General features: G+C 38.5%; 1 protein-coding gene across 3 annotated transcripts in view; it reads left to right on the top strand.

Moving 5' to 3' along the window:
- Positions 1–27,506, top strand: part of LOC121876021 (carbonic anhydrase-related protein 10-like) — a 158,596-nt gene that overhangs the window by 82,337 nt on the left and 48,753 nt on the right. The gene's annotated exons all lie outside the window — the stretch shown is intronic.

Below are 27,506 nucleotides of genomic sequence, written 5' to 3' on the forward strand. Positions count from 1 at the left end.
ATTAAGAAGCGGTGACTGTCAGCCTTAGGCCCATCTCACCACAACAAATAATTAGATAAAGAAAGTTAGTGTCTCGCTAACTTTAGAGGTTTTGTGTTATATTACTTTACTACGAAAACATCATAATTCTCTAATTTTATGAAAGTTCTATTTATTCTCACAAGGAAACTTTATATTTTTATACTTTTCTCCTTTAATGGTTTATTAATATTAGTTTATCTTATATCAGGAAGAGGGTTTAAATCATCCAGATGAGTAAGGCGGCATTTTTAATCTTTTTAATCTATGTTAACTTTTTTAGCAATGATTTCGCGGTTTATTAAGGATAATTTATTTTATTTCAAGTGCCAATAATTGTAAGAAAAAAACCCTTCTATAATATATTGTAAGACTCCAGAGAAACAGACAGACAGACTAACGGCCAAGTATAGAATTGCAAAGTTATAAAATACTTTGATGGAGTTTCTTCACTAATCCAGTTTATTATTATTATTATTATTATTATTATTATTATTATTATTATTGTATGTATTATTATTATATTATGTGTATTATTATTATTATTATTAATATGTATATTTATTATTATTATTATTATTATTATTATTGTTGTGTTATTATTATTGTTATTGTTGTTGTTGTTGTTGTTGACGGTAAACACTGGAGCCTATTATGTGAACTTAACAATACTATATAGCAGGTCATTTAATATCACTATCTTACACCTCTCTCTCTCTCTCTCTCTCTCTCTCTCTCTCTCTCTCTACTCTTGTGTCTCCCCTTCTTTATCGTTTTCTGTTTATTTCTCATCTTCATCATAAGCCGTTCTTGTTCCAGTCTTTTATTATCATCTTATTATCTCTTTCTCTTCGTTTGTTCCTCTCTTCATTGTTGTCTATTCCACTTTTCTCTTCTCTGTTATCTTATTGTCTTCTTTATTTCTTGGTCTTCTTTTCGTTCTTCTTTCTCCCCCATCGTTTTCTTCTCATTTTTGTCTCTTATATCTTTCCTCACCACATTACCTCCCCCTCCCTTCCTCCTACTTCACTTTCTTCTTCTTCTCGTCTTCCTCCTCTTCTTCCTCCTCTCACCCCTTCTCTTCTTCTCTTCTTCCTCCTCTCACCCCTTCTCTTCCTCCTCTTCTTCCTCCCCTCTCACCCCTTCTCTTCCTCCTCTCACCCCTTCTCTTCCTCCTCTTCTTCTCCTCTCACCCCTTCTCTTCCTCCTCTTCTTCCTCCCTTTCGCCCCTTCTCTTCCTCCTCTTCTTCCTCCTCTTCTTCCTCCTCTCTCCCTTCTCTCCTCCTCTTCTTCCTCCTCTCACCCCTTCTCTTCCTCCTCCTTCTCCTCCTCTCACCCCTTCTCTTCCTCCTCTTCTTCCTCCTCTCACCCTTCTCTTCCTCCTCTTCTTCCTCCTCTCACCCTTCTCTTCCTCCTCTTCCTTCCTCCTCCCTGCCCCTTCTCTTCCTCCTCTTCTTCCTCCTCTCACCCCATCTCTTCCTCCTCTTCTTTCTCCTCTCACCCATTCTCTTCCTCCTCTTCTTCCTCCTCTCACCCCTTCTTTCTTCCCCTCCTCTTTTTCCTCCTCTCACCCTTCTCTTCCTCCTCTTCTTCCTCCTCTCACCCCTTCTCTTCCTCCTCTTCTTCCTCCTCTCACCCCCATCTCTTCCTCTCTTCTTTCTCCTCTCACCCCTTCTCTTCCTCCTCTTCTTCCTCCCTCTCACCCCTTCTCTTCCTCCTCTTCTTCCTCCTCCTCACCCCTTCTCTTCCTCTCTTCTTCCTCCTCTCACCCCTTCTCCTCCTCCTCTTCTTCCTCCTCCCCTGCCTTCTCTTCCTCCTCTTTCCTCCTCACCCCTTCTCTTCCTCCTCTTCTTCTCCTCTCACCCCTTCTCTCTCCTCTTCTTCCTCCTCTCACCCCTTCTCTTCCTCCTCTTCTTCCTCCTCTCACCCCTTCTCCTCCTCCTCTTCTTCCTCCTCTCACCCCTTCTCTTCCTCCTCTTCTTCCTCCTCTCACCCCTTCTCCTCCTCCTCTTCTTCCTCCTCTCACCCCTTCTCTTCCTCCTCGCCACACAGTAAAAGTCGCTGGTGCAGAATTCGACAACGTATATTGGACGTAAATTTCTTGCCCTCATTAACCGTAACAAAATCAGACGGCGTTGCCCCCCACTCACCTGATTACCTAGATTACTACCTGCTGGAGCTTCTTGGTGAGCAGTGGAGCATTTTACGGTAATGAGCAGTGGAGCATTATAAGGTGGTGAACAGTGGAGCATTATAAGGTGATTAGCAGTGGAGCATTTGAAGGTGGTGAACAGTGGAGCATTATAAGGTGGTGAGCAGTGGAGCATTATAAGGTAGTAAACAGTAGAGCATTATAAGATGAGGTCACGCCTGCTAGAAACAGACACGTGTTCAGTTTTACCTGTACTGTGGTTTTCAGTGATAGTCTTATGAACTTACTAATAATACCGTGTGTTTTGTGTATCTGAGCGTGTGTGTGTGTGTGTGTGTGTGTGTGTGTGTGTGTGTGTGTGTGTGTGTAAAACGAATAAATATAAAAACTGTGATGTGTGAAGCTCTTAATTGAGAACACCAAAAGGAGAGAAAAAAAACACCAGGGTCTTGACAATGTTACCAACCCTCTTTCTTAAAACACCTGATGAGGACTACCATCTGGGTCTTGGGTTGGGTTGGGTTGGAGTTGGTTGGGTTGGGTTGGGTTGGGATTGAGTTGGGTTAAGGTGGAGTTAGGTTAGGTTAGGTTGGGTTGGGTTGGGTTGGAGTTTAGTTGGGTTATGTTAGTAGGTTGGGTTGGGTTGGGTTGGGGACCAGGTTAGGTTAGGTTGGGTTGGGTTGGGTTGGGTTAAGGTTGGGTTGGGTTGGGTTGGAGTTAGGTTGGGTTGGGATGGGTTGGGTTGGAGTTGGAGTTGGAGTTGGAGTTGGGTTGGGTTGGGTTGGGTTGGGTTGGGTTGGGTTGAGTTGGGTTGGAGTTGGGTTGTTTATACCTGAGTAGATAAAAATAATTCCTGTGTTATAGTGAAAATAAACATTAGTAAAGACCCAACTGATTTAACATAGGATAGAAGTGTTTATTGCTATGTTTAAAATGTTAGTTATTTCCTCTACGATTTTTTTTTCAGGGTTTTAAAAATAGATGTTTATAGTCTCATTTAATAATTGATAATTGATACACACACACACACACACACACACACACACACACAATTTCCATAATTGTGTTTGTTTTTCACTTTTCACTTTAATTATTATCTACATGACAATTGATATAAAACAATAGTAGATACGTATAATCATTATAATTCCATATATAAAATTAATATTACATATCCTACCTAAACCATCACGTCTATAATAAATGTGGAGAACTGAAACACCAACATTAATCACACGTGAATAATTTTATCACGAGAGAGAAATGGAAGTCGCTTGATTCGTCTCTTCCTGCAGTATGTAATATAATCCTTAAATTCCCGGAAATTACGAGAAATTCTATAAGGTACTTAGGTATTTACTCTCATCTGATAGTTGAATGTAATATTAACTGGGAATGATCATTGCAATTGACTCTTAGAAATTACTGTAACGAAAGATGGGAAGCTGTAACGAAAGATGGGAGCTGTAACGAAAGATGGAGAGCTGTAGCGAAAGATGGGGAGCTGTAACGAAAGGTGGGGAGCTGTAACGAAAGGTGGGGAGCTGTAACGAAAGACGGAGAGCTGTAACGAAAGATGGGGCTGCTGTAACGAAAGATGGGGCTGCTGCAACAAAAGATGGATAGCTGTAACGAAAGGTGGGGAGCTGTAACGAAAGATGGGGAGCTGTAACGAAAGATGGGGCTGCTGTAACGAAAGATGGGGCTGCTGCAACAAAAGATGGATAGCTGTAACGAAAGATAGTAGCAGCTGTGTTAAAATATACAGGTTGGTGAATAAGCATCATTTGGCACACGATACATTATACTGAAGCAACAAGATGAAGAAGAAAATATGCAAATTCAGACATGGTAAAGAGATAGAAGACTGACGCTTGTAGTGTCAGGATATAAAAAGCCTTCCTGGACCGGAGTTGGTTAAATACTGGGAGAAGCGAGTCTGAACTTGTTCCTACGTGTTTTTTTTCCTCCCTGTCTCGCGCGGTTGCTGTGTTTCAAAGTTCCTCTCTATTGACTCTTGGAAGCTAGGTTGACGTATGTATATTAGAGCATAACAAAACTCAGGTACAGTATACTTAACAGTGCTAGTTCACACGTATACTTAACAGCACTAGTTCACACGTATACTTAACAGCACTAGTTCACACATATACTTAACAGCACTAGTTCACACATATACTTAACAGCACTAGTTCACACGTATACTTAACAGCACTAGTTCACACGTATACTTAACAGCACTAGTTCACACGTATACTTAACAGCACTAGTTCACACGTATACTTAACAGCACTAGTTCACGCGTATACTTAACAGGACGAGTTCACACGTATACTTAACAGCACTAGCACATGAATATATATGAGTACTTAACAATACTAACATAATATTTTGAAGACGAGGCGACGAAAACCTTAAATCAATATGTCTACTGTCCATTGGTCTCCTGTTTGCAGTATAGTTCCTGTTGTTTCTTGTTTAGTGTCTCGTATCAATTATTGTCTCTCACTGGATATATAACTTGGGTTTTCTTGCTGATATTGAGCACAGTCAGCACCTTCCCTAACATAATGTGTTCCTGGAAGATTACTGTGGCGTCAGGTAGGTACATAACAATCTTCCCCGGCATTATATCAATCTAATTTTCACATTAAGTTGACATATTATGGAACCACAAATGATAAATTCTCTTATTCGTAGTTTTGACTTGATGAAAAATATTTTATCCATTTTTTTTAGAAAGAACTAGGATGGAAATTTAGTTAATTTATTTTTTTTCAACTTTCTAAATATTACTTTTGTTTAAGCCTCGAGGTCTTGTAAATTTTCTTCACGATATAAAAGGAGAAGTTATTGGCGCTAGTGTAGCCCTCGATCGACCACTGTGTATTACCTCTGAGCTGGTAACACATCCAACAATTTCAAAGCAAGAATATCATTATGCACAGAGTCACATCAAAACTGAAATTAATCCACAAGTCGGACAAGTTATAGAATGAGAACCAAATTTGTCACAGTCGACGGATTAGGGATACAATCACTGCTGTATATAACCTTAGGTCTGTCAGCGGGGGAGAGTGAAGCCTTTGACTCAGAGGGAACCTATCAAGTCGTAGCGAACTAAACTTTATCACAAACAATAAGTTAGATAGACATCATTGTTAACAGTGAAATTTTTTTTATTCGGAAAGATTTTATTGTAGAAGATTCAAATATAAGGAAAATCTAATGTGTGAGTGGATGTACTGTTTCACCCTGCCCGGGGATCTAACCCTGGACCCCTAGCTTGTGAGGTGAGCATGTTGTCCATTATACACAAGTCGCTACAATGTAAGACTCTCAAATTAATTATTATGATTCACATGACAATATAAGACTATCATCTGCATCGTAAACAATAATAATTAGTGTAATTTAGGTCGTAATATTGTTGTCTGTAAGTCGTAAAATATGTAAATTTAATTAACCCACACAATTATTTACACAGGTGGGTCATTGCGCCCGAGTGTTAGGTCTTACCCATAAACAATCGTATATTGTTCACAGTCTTGATACTACAGGTCCTTAGGAGGTCTTCGTGGCTCAAGACTAATATAACGCCTTAAACGAGCATCCGGGGTACTGTGGGAGTTACCGTTCACCGCAGAATAGGTACAATCATTATTTCTCTCGTTAAGGTGTTATTGACTATGTTCATGACCGCAATAGTTGTTACTGGCGCGTCTGTAATTGCCAGGGTTTGGGAATAATATCCGCATTATATTACACGGAATTGTTTATAACATTTAAATCCAACAATAAGATTTCTTTCGTCCGGGTGAAACAAGAATTTCGTCCCAGAGAACAATATCGTGTTCCCGCGCTTATTTCCTCCTATTAGCTATTTCACCGTGATGTACCGCTTACTGGCCGGGGTATTGTGGCCGCGGTAGTGAGCAGTTTACCGCGGAAAAGACGGAAGCATAATATTTTATACAAACGTCGTGCTGAAGATGAAACACTTGTCGTACTGAAGATGAAACACTTGTCGTGCTGAAGATGAAACACTTGTCGTGCTGAAGATGAAACACTTGTCGTACTGAAGATGAAACACTTGTCGTACTGAAGATGAAACACTTGTCGTGCTGAAGATGAAACACTTGTCGTGCTGAAGATGAAACACTTGTCGTGCTGAAGATGAAACACTTGTCGTACTGAAGATGAAACACTTGTCGTACTGAAGATGAAACACTTGTCGTACTGAAGATGAAACACTTGTCTGAAGATGAAACACTGTACTGAAGATGAAACACTTGTCGTACTGAAGATGAAACACTTGTCGTACTGAAGATGAAACACTTGTCGTACTGAAGATGAAACACTTGTTGTACTGAAGATGAAACACTTGTCGTACTGAAGATGAAACACTTGTTGTACTGAAGATGAAACACTTGTCGTACTGAAGATGAAACACTTGTTGTACTGAAGATGAAACACTTGTCGTACTGAAGATGAAACACTTGTCGTACTGAAGATGAAACACTTGTCGTACTGAAGATGAAACACTTGTCGTACTGAAGATGAAACACTTGTCGTACTGAAGATGAAACACTTGTCGTACTGAAGATGAAACACTTGTCGTACTGAAGATGAAACACTTGTCGTACTGAAGATGAAACACTTGTCGTACTGAAGATGAAACACTTGTCGTGAAGATGAAACACTTGACTGAAGATGAAACACTTGTCGTACTGAAGATGAAACACTTGTCGTACTGAAGATGAAACACTTGTCGTACTGAAGATGAAACACTTGTCGTACTGAAGATGAAACATTAACTAAAACAAACAATGAAACTCGGCTGGGATGCGAACGTGTGTTGAGAGGTAAATGACAAACAACACCTGCTTCGAGCCTATAACAAAACCTTCCCTTATTGTAATCATAGACACAGGAAATACACTAATACCCTGAAACATATTATAGGTGTTTATTAAATCATCTAATTATACACATGACAAAAAATATGAATTGTTCGTTGAATATAATTAATGAAACTGAGGTGTTGTATCTATAATCTTTTCTGAGGTTAATGAGTTTTAAAGTGGGTTAAATAATTTAAGGACACATTGTATTGGAGGAAAATGGAATTATAGGGTTGGATTATAAGATTATAGACACAAGTGATGGATATAACATTTGATAATTCAGCTTATTAATTTGTTAGTTAATAATTATCATTTTCAGAACATTATTGCCAAGTTTGATCTTTATTATAAATAATAATAATAATAATATTAATAGAGTTGCAGCCGGTGGCTGAAAATATACAGACTTACATTTGATTTAGACATAATGATATAATATGCGTCGAATACATTTACAGGGCTGTACAGTACATAAATCAGGAGTTGTTTATTATTTTAACAATAGATGGGATGGTACTGTTCTTATATCTATAGGTGCGGTGTGTGTGTGTGTGTGTGTGTGTGTGTGCGTGTGTGTGTGTGTGTGTGTGTGTGTGTGTGTGTGTGTGCGTGCGTGCGTGCGCGCGTGTGCGTGTGTGTGTGTGGTCATACAGAGACCCAAACACCTCATATTTACAAACTACCAGCAACAGGAGCGAACCATTGAGCATTACCGCTGGATACAAAACACCCAGCAAGACTACATCACCATAAACCCAATCACCTTATTTTGGCGAGGTGATTGGTCGGTCGGTCGGTCGATGGGTGGCCAGAAATATGACACCTCTTAGTCAATTTCGTAAGGTTATGGGCTCGTGAATGTCTACAGACGGTCTTCATTCACATCATAGGAAGGAACTGAGTGTGATTCACAAGACAACCTCGATACCTCTCGCTCGTTGCTTCACTGATTTAATATTCTGAATTCCCGGGAAGGAGGAGGAGGAGGAGGAGGAGGAGGAGGGAGGAGGAGGAGGAGGAGGAGGAGGAGGAGGACATATCCTTGTTCCATTACTTACTGGTGAGTCAATCAATCGTCATCAAAAGTGAGTCAGATAATCAATAAAGTGCGTCAGGTAATCAATAAAGTGCGTCAGGTAATCAATAAAGTGAGTCAGATAATCAATAAAGTGCGTTAGATAATAAATAAAGTGCGTCAGAAAATCAAAGTGCGTCAAATAATCAATAAAATGCGTCAAGTAATCAATAAAGTGCGTCAGATAATAAAGTGCGTCAGATAATCAATAAAATGCGTCAAATTTTCAATAAAGTGCGTCAGATAATCAATAGAATCCACTAGTTAACTCTCGGTGTGTCAAGAACTCACCCAAAAATATCTGCAGTTCAGGAAAAAAAGTCAAGTTTAACTCATCCATCAAATTAAAAATAATAATAATAATAATAATAATAATAATAATAATAATAATAATAATAATAATAATAATAATAATAAATATCAATTATGATGACGTAGACTTGGGGAGAATTTTCGATTTACGTTGAGAAAATGAAGGTCTGGGCAAATGATTTTTAATTAACCCCCCAAAAAATAATTACTGAATGTTCTAGAAAATTTGGGTCGAGTGTCCATCTATCTGGAGACAAATATGTTCTTGGTAAATCGGTATTGGTACATTATTTACACACAAATTACTGTAATTATGATTATTTATATCCAGACAGGAAGGTACTTGATAAGATTTATAAAGGTAAAATTTTAAGGAAAAGGTGTGTGTGTGTGTGTGTGTGTGTGTGTGTGTGTGTGTGTGTGTGTGTGTGTGTTCCAGATGATTGCAAATTATCTTCCCACCAATTTTAAACATTGATTATTGAAAAAGAAACAAACAAAGCGATTTTTTCCCTCTTGAGTCTACGTGAGAAAGGAAATTTTTTATCCACTAATACCAACAACTTGAAGTTCATCCGCGGTCTGTATAAAGTATTGTTCCTATTTGTCTGTTCGTTAGTCTAATCTCATAACACCCAGACGAGGATTCATTTACTTACAATCCTTTCTTACAAGAGACATTAACACCTGATATTTAGTAAGCAATACATCCTATTATCACAAAAACAGCTTCCCACTGTTAACTCTATATTCTTCTACTGCCATTTTGTTCAGTAATTCATAAACTTTTAAACTTTTTTGATAGGTTATTTTTCCTTTAATAGTTCCATTATCTTTAAAGCCATTGATGAAGAGTTTTCCTTTTGTCAGTCTGTGTTGGGATTATTTTTTGGCGGGGGACAGATAGATCGTTTTCGACTTCTTTTTTCCTGATCAAAGCACAGTTAAATGATTAGACAATACGTACTGAACAAGCTTCCTGGTATAACATCTGACCTTCGCCAAAAGTCAGGTGTTTGTTTTTTTTTTTTTTTTTTTACACTTTCTTACTTGGTTTTTGTTTCAAGTCTGTATAACGATTATAATACATTGTCGTCTAAGTGTCTCTGTGATTAGTCTACTTAAGGTGGTAATACAGGTAAGTCAAGTGTTTTTATTTTACTGTAAACAAATCTTAAGTGAATGTGGGAGTAAATAAATAAATCGAGAACTTGAAGAATGTTAAAATTAGTCTCCTTGTTTAGTCGAGGAATGTGGTTAGGAGATGAAGTTACGAGAGTTTAAAAAAAAATTAATGTAATAATTTTTCGTTGTTATTATTCTTCTAAAAAAAGTTACGGATCCCTACCAACTCTCTCTCTCTCTCTCTCTCTCTCTCTCTCTCTCTCTCTCTCTCTCACTACAGCAGCAGGAGTATAAAGTGTTGACCGTGCACAACGAGAGTCAGTATTTCTCTAGGGTGACGGTAGGTGGAGGAGCTGACCCATGTTGCTTGTGTCACCTTGACCTTTAGCACAGCTCTCCAAAAACAATGTGTGAGAGTCGTCCCAGATCCTCACTGACAACTGGCGGAGGTGCTAGGTAATTAAAGTGTTGGCAGGTGTACAGACAGGACAAAGGCAGGTGTACAGACGAGACAAAGGCAGGTGTACAGACAGGACAAAGGCAGGTGTACAGACGGGACAAATGCAGGTGTACAGACGGGACAAAGAGAAACGTATGAACGAAAAGATTTGTTAACCATAATAACTGAATAATAAATGTGTATTAATCACAAATAAATTACATTGATAATTAAAAACGTATATATATATATATATATATATATATATATATATATATATATATATATATATATATATATATATATATATATATATATATATATATATATATATATATATATATATATATATATATATATATATATATATATATATATATATATATGAAGGAAAGATGAGCTGTAAAAATATTGTCAAGAAAATCGAGTCTGCGAAAGTAAACATGAAAATATAATACAACTGTGTCGGATGGAACTCTCTATTAGTCACTGTACAGAATAATTGTCTTTCTTTGTCTTCCATATTTCATAGAAGTTACAGAATGAAATAACTGACATAGATGGATGATTTTTTTCGAAGGTAAAGAAATAGACGAGACATAGCTATATAGTTCAAAGATATTTAGTCAATAATCAACGTCTTCCTCCGGTTAATCTTTAAACGAATCTGTGGACACTTTTCACTTTTAGGAAAATATTAAACTTCATATCAGACAGCCAGTTAAGAGTAGTCAAAGGGCACGTCTGTTTCCAAGAGACATTTAGAATTTCTGATTTAGGTAAAAGAATTTTGGAGAAAACCCTCTTATTTAGGAATGATTTGGGGATTTTTTTTTTACATTTGAATTTAACAGGATAAGAAAAATTCCACATAGCTTTACTTTTTGTGTGCGAGGATTACTATTATTATTATTATTATTATTATTATTATTATTATTATTATTATTATTATTATTATTATTATTATTATTATTATTATTATTATTATTATTATTATTATTATATTTTGCTCTCATAGTCCCGTCAAGTAAACAAAACACAAAGGAATTAGAAGATAAACATTTTATTTTAATTTTGTTCTTATACCTTAAAAAAATATCCGACCCGGTTTCGTTTCTTTATTTTTCGTGGGATGGAGTGCTTCTTCCCTGAGAGTAGGACGTGCGCCTCTTAGAACATGTGCAGCAGCAGCCATGAGCGGCCGACGGCCATTCGTGTCTGCGGACAGCAGGCAAAGCCTCCAATTATTTGCGAGGATTCAGTCATTTACGACTCGACAATTGTCGTCGGGACGGGACACACACGGTGCCCGGCTTTGATTTGTTGTGGTTGAATGTGGGTGCGCCAAGTCCGTAGACTTTCTAGAGTTGAAGCGAAATAATGATCCCAAATATCAACAGTTTTCACTCCAGGAAGTTACAAAATACCTCCTTACGAGAGATATCCTGAGTAACCAACACATTACTGTATTACGAGTCAAAAACAACTATATTCTTGTAATGGCGTGTGACCTTTAACTAACCTGACAAATGAATACGATTTCTACGCACTTACCAAACTTCAATATAACTCTTAATAAACTAGAAATGACTTGATATAACATTTAATTCCACTAGACTTTACTAAAAGAAAAAATAAAGGAAAATAAATGAAAAAAAGGATAAGAGCTGCATGTTTGTACGGTTATGTTATGTTATGTTAGGTCAGGTCAGGTCAGGTTAGGTCCTAAACCACCCTGAACCAAACCACACATCCGTGGCCCAAACGTCATACATTTATGTTGTACGGTGGAGGTGAGGGGATGTGGGGGTGGAGTGGAGGAAGGGGGAGAGGGGGTGAAGGGGTACGGGGTGGAGGGGAGATGGGGGTAGGGGAGGAAGGCAGGGGAGGGGAGGGGGGAGAAAGGAAACGTGAACTTACACAACGACTCTTCCTCTGTATCGTGAGTAAAAGCTGTTGGAAGGAGGATATATGTGGGCTCCTCCCTGGTAATGACGCGGAGGTGGGAGAGACTCGTCCCCCTCACCCTCACCAAGCGGAGGTAAAGAGGGATTATGGGGAGGTAGAGTGGGATCAAGACGAGGTAAAGATGGATCAAGAGGAAGAGGTCTTAATACTTTACAGTGAGGTCTAACCTACACTGTGTGGTGGTCAGGAACACTGTATGGTGGCCAGGAACACTGAGTGGTGGTCAGGAAGACAGTGTGGTGGTTAGGAACACAGTGTGGTGGTTAGGAACACAGTGTGGTGGTTAAGAACAGAGCGTGGTGGTTAGGAACACAGTGTGGTGGTCAGGAACACAGTGTGGTGGTTAAGAACACAGCGTGGTGGTTAGGAACGCAGTGTGGTGGTTAGGAACACAGTGTGGTGGTTAGGAACACAGTGTGGTGGTCAGGAACACTGTGTGGTGGTCAGGAACACTGTGTGGTGGTCAGGAACACTGTATGGTGGTCAGGAACACTGAGTGGTGGTTAGGAAGACAGTGTGGTGGTTAAGAACACAGTGTGGTGGTTAAGAACACAGTGTGGTGGTTAGGAACAGTGTGGTGGTTAGGAACACAGTGTGGTGGTTAGGAACACAGTGTGGTGGTCAGGAACACTGTGGTAGCGGAGATACTATTAGGAAAGTGACACAGGAAGTGACACGCAACATGGACCTGAGGAAGCAATTACGGATATATAGCTTGGCCCTAAGACACACTATGTGGCGGTGAATGACATATGGTTGTAAGACACACCATCCCTCTCTCCCCCCTTCCCCTACAACACACAGGAAGTAACTGGTACCAAAACATACTCACAGAACTAATCATTTGATACGAAGAAAACAATCGTGATTATTTTTTGGGGGGGTCATTCCTTATTTTCAAGTTTTCCTTCCACCATTACATGATTTCCCCGAGGAGCAGAGAGTCGTGTCGTTACTCTTGGATTGAGGACATATGTACTTGGTGTTGGTTGGTCAGAAACACAGGAGTTTGAGGTGAAGGTGTGTACTGTATGGCGCGGATAGACAGACACACTTAAGTGGTCTCATAAGTTGACCAACAAAGATCACACTTAAGAAATACTATGTTGGAGGAAGCGGAACATTAACGGCGACATTATTTTTATCGTAAATGTCAGTGTGAAATAATTTATGACACTATTTGAAGATGATTTATGACAGACTCGGAAAGATAACAAATACTTGTCTACGTGACGATATGTGACGGCGCCCTAGACACTCCTCCTACTGACGAAGACCTGTTATTAGCTTCTCGTCCTCCTCGGTGTCCACAGGTGTCCCGACTCTCGTGTTCTGGACCTTCAGGTAAACACTAAACAAGGGACCAGGTGATGTGTTATGTAAATTAACTTCACTACGAAAAGAATAACGCTATTTTTTTTTCTTCAGGGAGGTATAATTGTAGTTTGTTTGTACGTTAGTCATTCCTTCACAAAAAGCCTCCCCACGTATTGTACTTGACTCAGACCTGACACCTGGGACTCGCCATCTCTGTATCGTCAACAATAGGAGAAAGTTGTTATAATAAGGAAAGTAATACTGTACTCTATATTGAAATTAGTGACGGAATTGGTTTAAGAATTCCCTCGGTATTGTAATCCTCGACTTCAATTAGGTTTTGAGAAAGAGTGAAGGAGATATGTCAAAGCATTACAGTACTTGTACCTATTCCATCGTCACAACAAACTTACAATTCGACTTTATTTTTTTTCATTTCACTTTTTAAACATCAATTTCAGTCCCATTTTATAGTTCTATTATTAATGGTTTTCAAAAAATAAACAAACAATGGAAAAAATGTAATAATTTCAGGATAATATCTAGGTTGTGATCCTCTGAAAATAATACGACCACAGCAGTGAAGTCATAGGGTAAACAAAACTTATGAAAGAGTAATTAACGGAGTACCTGAAGATTTACCCCCTCAGGTTATGTTAGGTTACGTTACGTTATGTTAGGTTAGGTTAGGTTAGGTTAGGTTAGGTTAGGTTAGGTTAGGTTAGGTTAGGTTAGGTTAGGTTAGGTTAGTTACGTTACGTTACGTTAGGTTAGGTTAGGTTAGTTAATCTTGAGGGGAAATATGCCCGGGTTGAATTTTCAGATGATCAGAATTATGAACAATAATTAAACTATTTATATTTTAGTTCTTTAAGTCCACTTTATTATGATCGTCTATTAAAACTGGAGGCTGAAATAATCAAATATGGATGAATGTAAAAAAAAAAAAACTATTGGTCTTTTCATTTTAAATTTTTAAGACTGTATTCACCTGTTTCGTAATGTTTTAATGTGTGACAACTATCAGTCCTGAAACACGTTGGCACCACCGAGGGAAACACATCTCTCCTGCAGCTGTCCAGATATGATACAAATTCCTGCACTAATTAAGCATGACTGTGACGATAAATTGCCAGGTATGAAAAGTGAAGTATATTGAAATATTTCATTTAACTAGAGTTTTCATTATTTATTTTATTTTTCATGATTTTGAAGATTTTTTTACGAATGAGGAATAATATGGGAGATAATAAGTTATATATGGATCACCACGTATTGTAAAATCCCGATAAGAAGTATTTCATGTTATAAGACGACTGGTCCCTGTGTGTGTGTGTGTGTGTGTGTGTGTGTGTGTGTGTGTGTGTGTGTGTGTGTGTTTGTTTCGGGGAGTAACGATCACCTGTTCTAAAAGTCATAGGACAAAGAAACGCTGAATATTATGACGCGATTCTAAATTGGAAATAAGAATAGCGAGGCAATTCGGATGTGGACAACTGGGAATTTGAAGCACTCAGGAGCGTGGACAATTGGTCACAAACATTGAAAACAATTTGAAACTGTAAAAGGTATGACAGTCACATGGGTGTACATAACAGTGTGTCGGACAAGTTGGATGATTCTGTTAACTCACCAGTGGTATTAAGGGTGAAATTACTGCATTCTATTATTGTTTTTCTATATCAACATTACCAAGGAGAGTTTCATATATAGAGGCTATTGTAGGCGGATTTACACACACACACACACACACACACACACACACACACACACACACACACTGGCGATATAAACACCATATGAGCTAACAAGATTTCATCCTTAAGTAGTTACATAAGTCTAGGTCAGCGGCGATACACTCTCTACCCTGAAACATCACAGGTGTAGGCGTGGTAGAGGAGGTACCTGTTAAAGCGGCAACACCTTCCTCACCTGTTTGATAAATGTCTCTACTACAACTTACGATGACTATAAGATTAGTGACCAACCTCTCCCTTCTCACACTCCTCCTGAATCATATGTTAAAATCAAAAATAAATATGAATTAAACCACAGAGGAATAACTTGGATCTATAAAAACAAAAACAAACATAAAACAAAAAACAACTAAAACAAAAACAATAGGTAGGAGCCTCACTTTAATATTCACATGGACAGAGTTAAGTAAATAATGTTTCCTAAATTAATGAAAGTATCGACACGAGAACCGATTTTAATAAAGCGGTGGATGATAAAACGTTCTCTTAAACTTTACTGTAAAAATTTTAGACTCGTGAGATGTTGGAGAATCTGGGAGAGACAGACACACACATATACATACACAGACAAAAATACATACACAGATACATACATACACACAGTCAGATACAAAGACACACAGAGACACACAAAAATACAGACACATAGACATACAGACATATAGACAAACACACAGAAACGTACATACACATAGGCAGACACAGACACAGAAAGACATAGAAACAGACAGACACACACACACACACAGACAGACACACACACACACAGACACACACACATACATACAGGTTTAGGTTTTGAAACAGTAGATAAAGGTGTGATTTATTTGATAATCTAGAATGAGACAGATAGACAGACAGACAGAGAGATAAAGTATACATGCGCGTGTACGTCCGTGTGCGTGGATGTGTACGTTTGTGTATATATTTCCGTGTATTTCATCGTGATTACATATATTTACTTGAATTATATGTTTTTAACTATATAAATGTGCGGAGTTAATGTATATGTATGTGTGCTGGTGAAGAATATGATCAGTTTGACGCGTATAATTAGCGGCAGTAAAGCGGCGTCTCGTGGCCACATTTTCCACACTAATTGAATTTGCGGACCGCTAATAATACCTGAGTTACGATCACCTTAAAAATTTGTTAAGCAAAATTTATGATTTTTTTCCGAATTTGTTTTAAAGCAATAATGGCTATTAATTTTCACCGTTCATTGTTATTATTGAAGTATTTTCGTCTAGTCTATATTTACACAGTTTAGTCTATAATAAACCTATTCAATTATATATTTAGGCCTATTTATTTATTTTCGTGGGCCTCATTACTAAAAATTAAAATATTGTAATTGTTTTTTATAAGACAAATTGATAAGTTATTCCTTGAGTTTTGTTTAACATGTGGTCCTAATTTCGTTATTAAATTAACTATGTTGTGGTATAATATTTAGTCTAATAACATAGAGAGTAATACACTTAATAATATATACTGGAAGCTATGTATGTTGGTATTGTTATTGATGTATAGAGAGTCAGGACAAAAGTTATTAACCGATGCAAATATTTTATACCAAATTATTTTCGCTGATATAATCTATTTGTGATATAGTCAGGAAAAAAAATTAATCGAACAACAATGCGTGAAAAATGAGATGAGGTTATGGAGGAGAATGACTGTTGGAGAGGGAGGGAGGGAGTGAGGGAGGGAATGTTGGGGAGGGAGGGAGGGAGGGAGGGAATGTTGGGGAAGGAGGGAGGGAAGTAAATGGTGGTAGCGTTGGTGAGAGAGGATGAGTGGGAGGTTGAAATCATGGTAGTGTTATGAGATAGATGGAGTGGAGTGAGGGAGGAGAGTGAGTGGTGGGAGTGTTTGAGGGAGAGAGGGATGGAGGGAGGGAAGGGATTAGTATATTATATATCTTTATTATTATTATTATTATTATTATTACCAAGAAAAAATCAAGTAATCAACAGTATCTAATTTTCTTTCGTGTTTTTGTCTGACCTCTTCACATACGGTTCATTTACAGTTGTCATCCGAGGATTCTGTCGTAATTATTGCAATTTTTCTTTCCAAGGATTAGATAATGTTTCAGGGAGGAGGAGTCACTGAGTAAGTGTTAGAGGAAGACAGGAACATGGTTTTACACTCGGAATATATAATTACTTTAACATTTGATTTTTTTTTACGTTAGTGGAAAATGTTCACTTAAATCTTGGTTCAAATAACACATACATACATACATACAGACACACATACACACATACATACATACATACATACATACATACATACATACATACATACATACATACATACATACATACACAGGTCAGGGCATTACTGGATACGACTGCATCTCCATTACTGGTGAGTCAAAAATGAAATACCACCGTGTGTGTGTGTGTGTGTGTGTGTGTGTGTGTGTGTGTGTGTGTGTGTGTGTGTGTGTGTGTGTGTGTGTGTGTGTGTGTGTGTGTGCGTCTGTCTGTATACCTTGTAATATTATCAGATATAGTTATGATATATTAAATATTCACCAGGGTGTAAAAATACCTACTAACGCCAATCGCATTTATCAATAATTCTAAACCATAGTGGGTTGTTGGGTGTCAGTTGAAACCTTTTAAAATACGTTGCAAAATGTTTATCAATTAATTCTAACACCGTGGCATTTCGGGGTCAAATAAACGCTTATGGAAATTTGAATAGACAAAAACTGCATAAAAGAGTAAGTTATATGTTTTCAATAATTGTGGTTGTTATATATTATTAGTGGAGGTTGTATAGCAGACACTCGATGTGTTTTCTGTACTGTTATCATTAATATCTAAATGTGTTACAATAATTTATGAATAATGATGAAACACGCAAATATATGACAATATTTCATCATCATCATCATCATTATCATCATCATTATTTCATTATATCACACACACACACACACACACACACACACACACACACACACACACACACACACACACACACACACACAGTTGACAGTTCACACTTATTTCCGGAGCTGGTGGCTAACGTGAGAGAGAGAGAGAGAGAGAGAGAGAGAGAGAGAGAGAGAGATTTCCGCCTAGGGGTTCATCCTCGCCTCTCTCTCCCCTCCACCTTCCTCTCACTCATCCGTAGGAGTTTAGGGGAGGGGGTGTAAGGACAGCATGGTGTTGGTGTGGGATGGGGACGGGGGAGGAGGGAGGAGGTCGTTGAGCCTCTATGCAATCCCTCCAAAATAAATGCCACCGTAATCTCCGTAATCTTTTGACATCGATAGTGAATTTCCCATCACAGTAAAAATCCTTCAGGCAAATTCCCCCCGCTTCATCATAAAATTTCCTGTGGTGGTAATATAAATTTCTGTCGAGTTTAAAAAGGTTTTGTGTAAGTTTTCTCCGGTGTTGATGAGTAGTACCTCCACCTTGGGAGTTTTCGTCCTGTGTTTGTGTCTCGTGCTGTAAAAAATGTAGAAACTTGAGGAGGAGGAGGAAGAGAGTCAGGAAACAGGGACCCAAGGTATAAATGGAGAGTGTATGACTTGTCGTTCCTTGGCATGGCTGACAGAATCACATCTTTCTTTAGCTACAAAATATTCACAGTTCTATTATTCCATATTACGTGTAATATATGTAATAAGATCATTGTGTGGGCTTCTTATTTTTTTAGATGATAAGCATTAATGTGATAATACTATGTAGTGAGTTTCCTACAGTTGTGCTTGATTAGTTGAAGTGATTTTCGTTCTTTGGTCATTTCAATAACTCATTTTTTTTTCGTTTTTTTTATATATTCTCGCAAATCAATTGTTCATTTACTCTCTGCAGCCATGTCCGGATGCGAGGAGGTGAACAACCGCGCATTGAACATAATTATAACGGAAATATTAGACAGAAAAGAAGAATTATAAATCGTTGTGTAGAGTGGAAGATATCTTTCCCCCACGGAGTCTCATCTGAAACTGGTGACCTATTACTCTTAACTTCCCGGCCGCTCTCCGCCTCACCACCAGCCAATCACGTTTCTTCTCAATCAAGCTCAGGGGCTGGAGGGAGGGGGCTTAGCTGCCACGTTAATCTAATTCTAGTATAGTCGCCACAATAGATATCTCGATTCGACACAAAATACGGCATTACTTCCTCAGCCAACGACGTCTTCAAATTATATTTTCTTGTAAATTGCAGAGAAACTTCCCGGACAAACTGGATAACTTGGTATCAGATCTCAAGGTCTCTTACGTCTTGAAAGCGATTTTCTTGTCTCCGAATTGTGCTTGTTTGTATAAGCGATATCAACATCACAACAGTCGAAAGCCAATAATGAAGTATTCCTAAGCTTTACCTTTCAAAGTCCTAATAAATATCTTAAACTCTTCTTGCTAGTGACTGATAGTATGTGTGCACTGCGTCATCCCTTCGACTAAGAGGAACTATTCTTCTTCCCCCTTCAGGAGTGTTGTAAACTTGTTGGTTGACATGAGAGGCGAGCACCATGACCCTACCCAGCACATCCTCAGCCCCAGCCAGCACCACATAAGAGGGCCGTGGTTTACCAGAGACATTAACTAAATAGAAATAGCTACTCGTAGTTTATATAGGACACCCCACATATTAATTTTTGAATGGGGTAATATAAATGAAATTAATTTTTATGGTTATGGTTAAAAGAATAATATTTGGTAATAACATTAATTTTTTTTATAATGTTCTCAAAACAATCCAATAATGTTATAATTACCAATGCATTTATACAAGCTTTCATTTGATGCTCAACACACCATGATCTGAAATTACTGATACACATCATTCATTTTTGGTGAGCTATTATTTTTTACCGCTAACGAGACTCTAGCAGTAACAAACCACCTGAAAATGGGAGAAAATATTTAAGTTATACTGTTTTAGATTTTAGATACTGTAACTGTGTAAGTTTCCCGTTGTTGCTGATATTGTTTGTCATGTGGATCGAAAATACTGTATGATGGTTCTATCAGATGTGTGTGTTGCCTTTATAAATGATCTTTAAGTATCTGAAGAAGGGAATCATGTCTTTCAATAAAAAATCCACGGAATAAAGGTGAGAAAGCCCCGAACACACGGCTGAGTGTGGTCTACCTGCTGCCACCTGTAATCATCAGACACTTGGGACTGTTGTTAATCAGTGACACACATTCCTTTCTTTTTTTATGATCAGTCTTCGTTACTAAACTTATATCTATACCTAATGATCGTCGTTCCATCGTTTAGTCTAAAAAAAATTGGTCTCGTTGAGTTAAGGGTAAAATAGAACAAATATTCTTGAACTGTTTTGAGAGAACACACACACACACACACACACACACACACACACACACACACACCCACACCATCTTCATCTACATGCTGTATGATACAAAATCGCTGTCTATTTCTCGAAGGAAATTAATAAAACACAACACAAGACGAACCACACTAATGCTCCATCAAGTTTTTGTTTACGTCTAATATAGTGACCAACTCACCCATGTGTCTTGAAGGTCCAGGTGTTGTTCTTAAGTAGAGTCAGATAAAGGTGACTTGGGTGATCATTGTAAACATAATTGATCTTAGGATGATCTTCAGACTGTTTCAACTCTTGGTGTTTCATCTTGTAGTAAATAGCGATACTCATTCTTTGTATAAACAGTATGTGAACTAAGTAAAGCAACTAATTGATTACTATATGAGGTGATCTGTTATCTCTGGTCAAGTTCAATGTATCTCTCGGGCCATTACAAACACGAGTCTGGTGTTCCTTAATTCTTGACGACATAGATAGAAATATATTCCCTCTTCCTGGCTGATTTGTTGCTATACAGTTTCCCTTATCTGGCACCAATGTTTTCCTTGCTGTGACCGAGTTACCCCCAGAAATATTATTCCTACTTTGCTGGTAAGTTTTCCGTATTCGTTTGTGTATTGTTGCAGGCTTATGATTTTTCCCCTGGTCTGCGGGGTAATTTGTCAAGCCACAGGGTAAAGCGGGGCCCTCGCTCGTAAAACATGTTATATGGCGCGGCTGTCCTCCTGTTTAATGAAACTTTGCACTTGTGGCATATTAAACTGGCCACGATGTTGAAGCTCCTGGTAACTGCTGAGGCTCCTAGTAACTGTTGAAGCTCCTGGTAACTGCTGAGGCTCCTAGTAACTGTTGAAGGCTCCTTGTAACTGTTGAAAGCTCCAAGTAATTGTTGAAGGATCCTAGTAACTGTTGAAGGATCCTAGTAACTTTTGAAGGCTCCTAGTAACTGTTGAAGGCTCCAAGTAACTGTTGAAGGCTCCAAGTAACTGTTGAAGGTTCCTGGTACAGTATATTTTTCTGTTATAGCACAAATATATATTTTTTTCTTTGAGGTAAATAGAACTAAATAGAACTACATATTTTAATCAAACATTCTATCTCATTCCTGTCCCCCGCCGCTTGTTGTTAAAATTCTCTCCTGAAAGCTGATCAACCTCCACAAGCCTCTCCCATTTTTCATTTGCTTCACTGCGCCTCAATTACTGTTTCTAAAAGTGGTAGTTTGATCTTTATATCCTCTGCCTCCACTCTCTCATTATAGCTGTACAGTTCTTTATGTTTTGTCTATCTTTCTGTGTGTGACTTTTTCTACCTCGTGTAAGAGCCCAATGGCATACATAGAGTCAGCAGGAACAGAAGGTAGTGTTGGTGCTTCTTCTGCGATGATTATCTAACAGGAACCTCAGAATATCGTGTGTGTGTGTGTGTGTAGTGCTGGTTTATGGTTATTCCAACGACAAAAATTGAATTTCAGTGGAGTAGAAACCCCATTTTGTGCCTTTCCTCGCCAGAATAGTGTAAGGAAATGGAAAAAAAAATGGAGGAGTGATTCATAGTCGTGTAGAGATGGTGGTGATAAAGACCCAACTCGCTACCATAACACTTTGTCTTGTCTAATATAAAATAATACGCTCCTCAATATACAATATATCATAGTAAATGGAAATTGATATAAACAACAAAAAATTCTTGATGTAAAATTTCCATATCGAACCAAAATGTAGTTTAGTGTTATTTTTAAAAGTAACAAAATATGAAAATAAAATGATGGCATAAGATCACTTTCACTTTGTAAACTGTAAGCCATCTCCCCTCTCTCTGTCTATTGTGTGGTGGACAGGAGGGTCGGGCTGGTGTATTTATCTTCGACATAAAAAAAAAAAGTCATAGGATTCACATCCCTGACCCTCAACAACTGTAGCAAGAGTCGATAGGTCTGTTACAGTCAGTATGGGAAAAGATGTAACGGTGACACAACCTCGCCATCTTCTGTGACATGAACGTACATACACACACACACACAGAATTCACTAAACTAGAAATGTGAGGAAGAATCTAATAAAGAGGTTTAAAATGGTGTCGATAGTATACAACGCCTCCAGACAACATCATGTGTCCAGATCTGGTTTAACACCTTCACTACAGGGACGCCAGATGATCTTATTTACCAGAGAGGAGACCCCATACACAAGGGGTTACGTGTACCATGCGTAACACTAGACGATATTTTTTCTCTTAAAACCCAGGACCATGAATGAGACCCGGACCATAAGACCCCGAATCCTGGTGGCTGATTTAGGTGACCATGGCTGAACCCTTAAAAGTAATAGGTGTCCCAGGGGAGTTTCCGTTGTAAATCGGATTAACTGTGGCAAAGTGAATAGGACACCTGTCACCTCCCTCTTCTTAAAGTGTCAAAAGCAGCATTATGAGAACGTGGTCAGCTTCCCAGATGTTGAGACGTTGAAAAGAAATAAATCCGAGAAAATCCCCCAAAGTATGAAAAGAGAAATATCTTGAACTGGCGACTATAAAAGTTCTTTACCTCCAGAAGGTGATCCGTTCTGGAGCGACTTGACCGCGTGAGGGAGTCTGCTGAGCATCTTACCTCGAAGAACCATTGGACATATCTACCATGAGAGATTTTACTAGCTTAGATTTGACGTGTGTGTGTGTGTGTGTGTGTGTGTGTGTGTGTGTGTGTGTGGAATAATGTTTATATACCTGTATCCATCATCACCATATATTTCAATCTAATCCACCATTGAAATTCAGCTTAAATTGATCTATACATTAAACCAATGTCTGAAATATATTACCGCAACACTCAGACTCACCAAACAACACAACCCAGTGGGCGGTAAGCTTGAACTAAAACAACATCATCATCATTGTGTTTCTGTGTAAGGATTCACATTGTTATTAAACTTACAACTTATGTTTCTCAGCACCGGGAGAAAAGTTATGCGAATGGTAACAGTTTAAACAAAGGGTAATCAAGATCCACCAACAATAGAGGGTGTAGTTACAGGACGAGGGAGGAAGGGAAGGGAGGGAGAGGAAAGGAGGGGGAGTAACGGGATGGGGGAAGAGAGAGAAAGGAAGAGAGGAGGAGACGATGAGGAGGAAGGAGAGGAAGGGGCGAGGAGGAGAGAAGATGAGAATGAAAAGGAGAAGAAGGGAGAGGAAGAGAGAGAGAAGATGAGAAAGGAAAGGAATAGAGAAGGGATGGAGAGGGGAAAAGAAGAGAGAAGAGGGGATGAGGAAGGGAGAAGAAAAAGAGGAAGTGAGTAAATGGGGTGAAGAGGAACAGACTTCAAGGGCCTTCTGTTTTCACCATCTTGTTTCCTCTTTCATTGCCACAATCTCTTCCTTCACCACCATCCTCTCTTCCTTCACCACCATTCTCTCTTCCTTCACCACCATCCTCTCTTCCTTCACCACCATCCTTCCCTTTTCTTTCATCATCACTGTTTTTCATTCCTCTCTCATTTTGTTCTTGGTAAAAAAAAATAAAAAAATAAAAATAACGAAACATTCCTGAAATTCCTTAGTGATCATCGAGTAATTTGTGAGAAATATTTTTTCTTCTCAAAACTCGTGTGAATTTAATCTTTTTTTTCTCTCCTCCTCTAAATTGACTTATGAATATTCTACTTCCCCTAAAGTTAAATGAAGCACCTTTTTTTATTATTATTTTAACTTTTATTATTTTGTTTTCTTTACACTACAGTTGGTGGCTGTAGTAGCTGGCTTTCTTGTATTCATCATAAAAACTACAGAACTTTGTAAAAAAAAATTTAAATTGATACAGTATTATGTTTTTTTTTTCCTTTTATTTACAGTATGTGGATCATGTCTTTGGTATACATTTGATTAGATTGATTTTGTTTGTGTTCAACTTTACACCGAGAGTGAAGTAGGACCCATAAGCCACAGGTGTAGAGGAAGGTATAGCTTAGCCTGGCTGACACTGTACTCAACTTCATCCATTTCCCAAACTGCAAAGATAAACAAACAATGATATGAGAAATTTAACGATAAAACAAACAAGACCAATTTCTTGTTTTTTTTTGTATGTTTTATATTTGTTATATTTGTTTTTAATTTATATTATTTGTTTTTTTTATTTATTCCGGTCGAACTATTGTATTCCTTTAATAAAATTATCTTCTGTATTTACTAGACATGTTGACAGTAATTAGAGGTAGATGATAGCGTTGTTACCTGCAGTTTATTACAGTCACTTACACCTGTAGTCAGAGTCTCCTTGCTGTAACTATAAGAATGTTACCCCTCTTCACACCTAATTTTACAAAGAGTGTCACCAGGCAGTAACACACAGCCTACAGGAGGGAAGAAAATGCCCTACTATTAAACTCATTGTTGAAACTATTACTATTTTTTGGTAGTTGTTAATGGCATCACGCGAGCCTCTCATTAGTGGTGACAAGGGGAAGGAAGTGAAGGGAGGGGTGGTGTGAGGTAAGGAAGTGAAGGGAGAAATGGGAGGGAGAGACGTGAGGTATTGAGGTGAGGGGAGGGAGACGTGAGGTATTGAGGTGAGGGTAGGGAGAGACGTGAAGTACTGAAGTGAAGGGAAGGAGAGACGCTAGGTAATGAAGTGAGGGGATGAGGTAAGGAAGTGAGGGGAGAAGTGAGGTAAGTAAGTGAGGGGAGGGGAGAGGCGTGAGGTACTAAAGTGAGGGTGAGGGAGAGAGGAAATGTTTGAGAGAGGGGAAGAGGAAAACAAGAGGGGAGGAAAAAAGGAGAGGGGATAAACGTGAGAATTGGGATTTGGAAGAGAGGTGGAGGGAGGGGACAAGCGAGAAGGGGAAGGTAAGTGAGGTTGTATGAGGGAGGGAAGGAGGGAGTGAGGGAAGGAGGGAAGGAGGGAAGGAGAAGAGCACTTTACTTTAAGGTGAAAAGGACCCCCAGGTAAAAAAAAAAATTATATATACAACACATTCAGCAATGGCTTCTCTACCTAGTGATCACAGAGAGAGAGAGAGAGAGAGAGAGAGAGAGAGAGAGAGAGGTAGGAGATCATAGTCGTGTGACATCCTTTGAACAGTTTAAGTAGACCATTTACACCTCCACATACACTTACCAAGGTACCAGTTGATGACGACAAGAATGCTTCAATCATCAGAACATATCACTAAAAATGTCAGTAGAATGTATAATTGTATTGGCATTTTTAGTGTTGTGTTTTGGTACTGTCAAAGGTATGTATTGTGTAGACCAGTTTTTTATAGGTATTTTTAAGTTATAGAACCTAACCTAACCTAACCTAACCTAACCATTATACATTTATCAATAAGTTTCGTTTCGTATTGCATTCTTGACATTTTCAACAGTGCTTGCATGATCCAGTGCTATAAACCATTGCAGTGAGAGACGTATGAGGCGAAAATCAATGTGTCACTATTAAGAAACGTTCAATTAACCTGTAGTCCAAAGATGTGAAGATATGTTTGTACTTTACAGAGTTTCTCATAGTTTTTCCAATTAGTGTGATAAAATAATAACATATATTCCTATGTCTCCATGACTTCTGCATCACTCTGTAGATTATCGTTATGATTGTTTTTGTTATTATCTTAACCTAACGAATTTATCCATCAAATAATCGTGTAGGTGAATGATATTGTTAACTATATAAATACAATAGTTTATCCCACTCCTTTACAAACTTTTATTACTAAGAGGAATTTCCTATGTATAGAAACGTTGTCCTGTTCCGGGTGAGAATGACACAAGCGACAATTTGAGTTTATAAGGTGTGTTTCTTAGTTCATTGTAACTTTGAAACTTCCCTCCTCTACTTTATTTGTTTATATTTTTTTTAACTCCGAGTGTTTCATGAGAACTACAAAAACTGAGAGATAAAAATACTATGAGACCTACAAGTGAGAGATAAAATACCATGAGAACTACAACGACTGAGAGATGTGTCTTGTTTACTTTCGCTTCATAATATTCACCAGTTCAATATTTACCTTGTGTAGATTAGTTTGTAAATTAGCATCATATATCATTGTTTACCTGGTGCTGGGCTGGGCTGGGCTGGGCTGGGCTGGGCTGGGTCTGACCTTCACTTGTCTCATGACCTATGACCTAAGAGGAACTCCCTTTGACCTGGACTAACAAGACATGGAAGGTGAAATAAATGTCGGATGGAATGAGTGAAATAATTTTAACTCTTATGTTTTTCATTGACTTTGTTTTCTGGTTTTTGGTGTTCTGACGTTTTTGTTCCCACTGTCTTGTTCTCACCTCCTTGTTCTCACCTCCTTGTTCTCACCTCCTTGTTCTCACCACCTTGTTCTCACCTCCTTGTTCTCACCACCTTGTTCTCACCACCTTGTTCTCACCTCCTTGTTCTCACCACCTTGTTCTCACCACCTTGTTCTCACCACCTTGTTCTCACCACCTTGTTCTCACCACCTTGTTCTCACCACCTTGTTCTCACCTCCTTGTTCTCACCCACCTTGTTCTCACTTGACTCACTAATTCTCACCTTGTTCTCACCACCTTGTTCTCCTACCTTGTTCTCACCACCTTGGTTCTCACCTCCTTGTTCTCACCTCCTTGTTCTCACCACCTTGTTCTCACCTCCTTGTTCTCACCACCTTGTTCTCACCACCTTGTTCTCACCACCTTGTTCTCACCACCTTGTTCTCACCACTTTGTTCTCACCACCTTGTTCCCACCACCTTGTTCTCATCACCTTGTTCTCACCTCTTTGTTCTCACCACCTTGTTCTCACCACCTTGTTCTCACCACCTTCTTCTTGCCTTCTCATTTAAATTATTTTTGCATCAAGGGAAATAAACCTCGATACATGTAAGGTTCCCTGGAATAAGGACACCACATTGGGTAGGTTAGGTTAGGTTACGTTACGTTAGGTTACGTTAGGTTACGTTACGTTAAAGTTAGGTGACTGACTTTACAGAGAAAATCTTAAATAAACAAATAGGAAAACACTTCTTCTGGTTCACTGACACAAACACAACGTCACAAAGCAAACAAGCAACACGGCTTCACTCAACCATGTAATCGGACAATCCTAACATCATAGCTCGTGTATAACAGCCAA

This window comes from Homarus americanus, unplaced genomic scaffold (assembly GCF_018991925.1).
Source record: "Homarus americanus isolate GMGI-L3 unplaced genomic scaffold, GMGI_Hamer_2.0 scaffold40047, whole genome shotgun sequence".
NCBI lineage: Eukaryota > Metazoa > Arthropoda > Malacostraca > Decapoda > Nephropidae > Homarus > Homarus americanus.